The following is a 2,982-nucleotide window of genomic DNA, read 5'->3' as shown; positions in this document are numbered from 1 at the left end:
GGTTTTCCTCCTGTTACACCGTTCAACCCTTTTTACTTTCAATTTCCCTTCCAGCACTGAATGACCTCATATGTCCCAGCGCTTGGCTTTTGGCCTCAATTTCCCTATTGCATTCCATTTCACTGGAAAAAAGGCTTACGTAGAGAGATATCGGAATATACCGAATACCTATGCAACGTGCGGATCGGAAAAATCGGCCATGTGGATTCACCTATGTAGCAGATGTTTTTTTTTACGGAAGTAGTAATTGTCGTATCTGAGGCGAAACACTTGAAGCTGTTTTTATTGGTGCAGAAAATAAAGTCCTTTTCCTTATGGCTTGAGCAGGGGCGTAGCGCATCTTATCTTGTATCAAGCGCTTTCCATTTTTGAAACGATTAAGACGTTATATCCTACGTAAATATAAAAGTGTAACACTCTTCTGTTCTCTCTTTGCTTCACTTACTTAAGGGAGGGTATTTGCATATATATTCATATATATATATATATATATATATATATATATATATATATATATATATACATATAAATATATATATATATATATATATATATATATATATATATATATATATATGTATACTCTTATGCATTATAATATATATATATATGTATATGTATGTATATAATTTATATATATACATATAAATAAATTATATATATATATATATATATATATATATATATATATATATATATATATATATATATATATATATATATATATATATACATATATATACATATATCTATCATTATACATATAATATATACTATATATATATATATATATATATGATATATATATATACTACTATATACATACATACTACATACACATTACATACATACATATATACATACAAACAAAACAACAACACTTTTTTTCGGTTGTATCGCTGGGCCTCACTGAAATCCAATGCCTCTCACAACAAAGCCCTGAGATCACCCATCCAAGTGCCGAGCAGACATGTAGCGTGGTTCCACTGATCGAGAAACCACTTACCTGGACCTGGTATAAAGTCTCCTGCGTCTCCTGGTGGGAACTTGATGGCGTGCGAGGCTTCTTCCAGAGTTCCTTTCGGTTTGGCGATTGAAGTTGCCGGTGACAGCAGCAGCACCACCAGCAGCAGAGGGGGGAGGGGTAGGGGGAGAGGCAGGCAGGCCAGACTCGCCTGGGGGCGGGGCTCCTCCTTGGGCATGGTCTCTCTCTCTCTCTCTCGGTCCTGCGGGAGTGAGTGAATGAGTACCATTAGTCATCGTGTATGAAGGATATGTTTGTTCTGTTCACCCTCTATCAAGAAAATATATATATTATATATATATCTATATATATATATATATAGATATATATATATATATATACATATATATAGGATTATATATATATATATATATATAAATATATATATCTATATATATATATATATATATATCTAATATATTATATAATATATATGCGTGTGTATATTTACATAATGTATTTATATATTAATAAGGAAAAAGCATTAAATTCTGTCTCTCTCTCCCCCAAAATCCTGCTCCAAATCACGAAATCACAAACAGTAGTATATATCACTGATGCAAGAAGCCACATTACCCTTGCAGGCCTAAACCAGACGAGATCCTAACGCAGTTCTCCCGAAGAAAGCTCCAACGAGACAGCTCCCAGGCCTCCGAAGGCCGTGTTTAATATATCAGAAGAATGGAAAAACCCACTAATAGGCGATGATGATGTCATCGGTTCCGAGCCCGTCTTGAGCACAAGCCGTGAAGCTTGTTGCAGTCGACTTCCAGTTTTAAATGTCAACTCCCATGCGAGCGCTCGGAGTGTCCTTGTGGGCGTGTGATGTGGCTGTGGGTGTTTGTATACGTGATCGTATGTTTTTCTAGGACGTGTGTACGTATGAAGCGCATGTGTCTAGTATGTTATGCATATATATATATATATTATATATATATATATATATATATATATATATATATATTTATATATGTATATATAGTAAAATTCTATTTATGTGTACATATATATACGTATACGTATATGAATATATATATATATATATATATATATATATATATATATATATATATATATATATATATATATATTTAATACTTCTAGCGCACAATTTTTCACGGATACAACATTCATTGAATAGAATGGCTTTTTCACTGTTAACCAGCTTTTTTGAAATTGCCTCATATTTTCTAATTATTTTCTTTACTTCATTGTTCAGGTTACTAATGGACACATAATGGGGTTCTTCCATTTACTCCAGTATTTTTACACGCGACAGCTGTTTCGTCAACCTATACGTATTGACGTTATCAAGCGTACTGATACAAATATGAGCCTACATGCGTTTTGTGACGTCATGAGGACGGAAAGGTAGTACAATTGCCAGATACCTAGTTTTAAGTATTTACAAAAGAGTGTGAAACATAAAATAAGACAAATAAATAAATATGTTAACAACAGGTGTTATATAAAAAAAGTTGAAAGCAAGTTATTATATACACATTATACATAAATATATATTAATTACATATATGTTTAATTTACTGAAAGTCAGTGTGCGCTCCTGTCCGCGTGTGGGGGTTTTGTTCCACGCGGTTGAAGGGCTGCCTCCTACACGAGGGCAAGGATCGGTCTGCCTCACGTTGGATGTTAAGGCTGGGACTTTGCATGGCGATGCTGACTGCTTCTGATATCAATAAACGATTGTAGTTGCCTTCCTTGTGTATTATTTTGGTGTTTGTGAGAAGTTCTTGTAATGATGGTTTTTTATTGTGGGTATCCACAAAGTGCTGATGAATGGCTCCTTGGTTTCTGTGAGCCTGCATGCGACATTTGAGTGTAGTGGTTGTGTGTCCGATATAGCATTTTTGGGGGGACTGACATTGCTCGTCAGCACAGACAAACTTGTACACTATATCAGATTCAACCTCTTTCTCCGTCGATGGGGCCGTACTATT

At 34.3% G+C, this 2,982-nt stretch overlaps 1 long non-coding RNA gene across 1 annotated transcript in view; it reads right to left on the bottom strand.

The window, feature by feature from the left end:
* LOC135202709 (uncharacterized) overlaps positions 1 to 1,703 on the bottom strand; it is a 12,573-nt gene extending 10,870 nt beyond the window's left edge. Inside the window, exons 1-2 of the long non-coding RNA XR_010311795.1 lie at positions 1,601 to 1,703; positions 1,007 to 1,226 (exon numbers count right to left, since the gene is read on the bottom strand). This is a non-coding gene — a long non-coding RNA (uncharacterized LOC135202709). The remainder of the gene's footprint in view (positions 1 to 1,006; positions 1,227 to 1,600) is intronic.
* Between the last annotated feature and the right edge of the window lie 1,279 nt (positions 1,704 to 2,982).

Source organism: Macrobrachium nipponense, chromosome 33, assembly GCF_015104395.2.
Source record: "Macrobrachium nipponense isolate FS-2020 chromosome 33, ASM1510439v2, whole genome shotgun sequence".
Lineage (NCBI taxonomy): Eukaryota > Metazoa > Arthropoda > Malacostraca > Decapoda > Palaemonidae > Macrobrachium > Macrobrachium nipponense.
The sequence above is the reverse complement of the archived record's forward strand: the minus strand, read 5'-3'. Positions and strand labels throughout refer to the sequence as shown.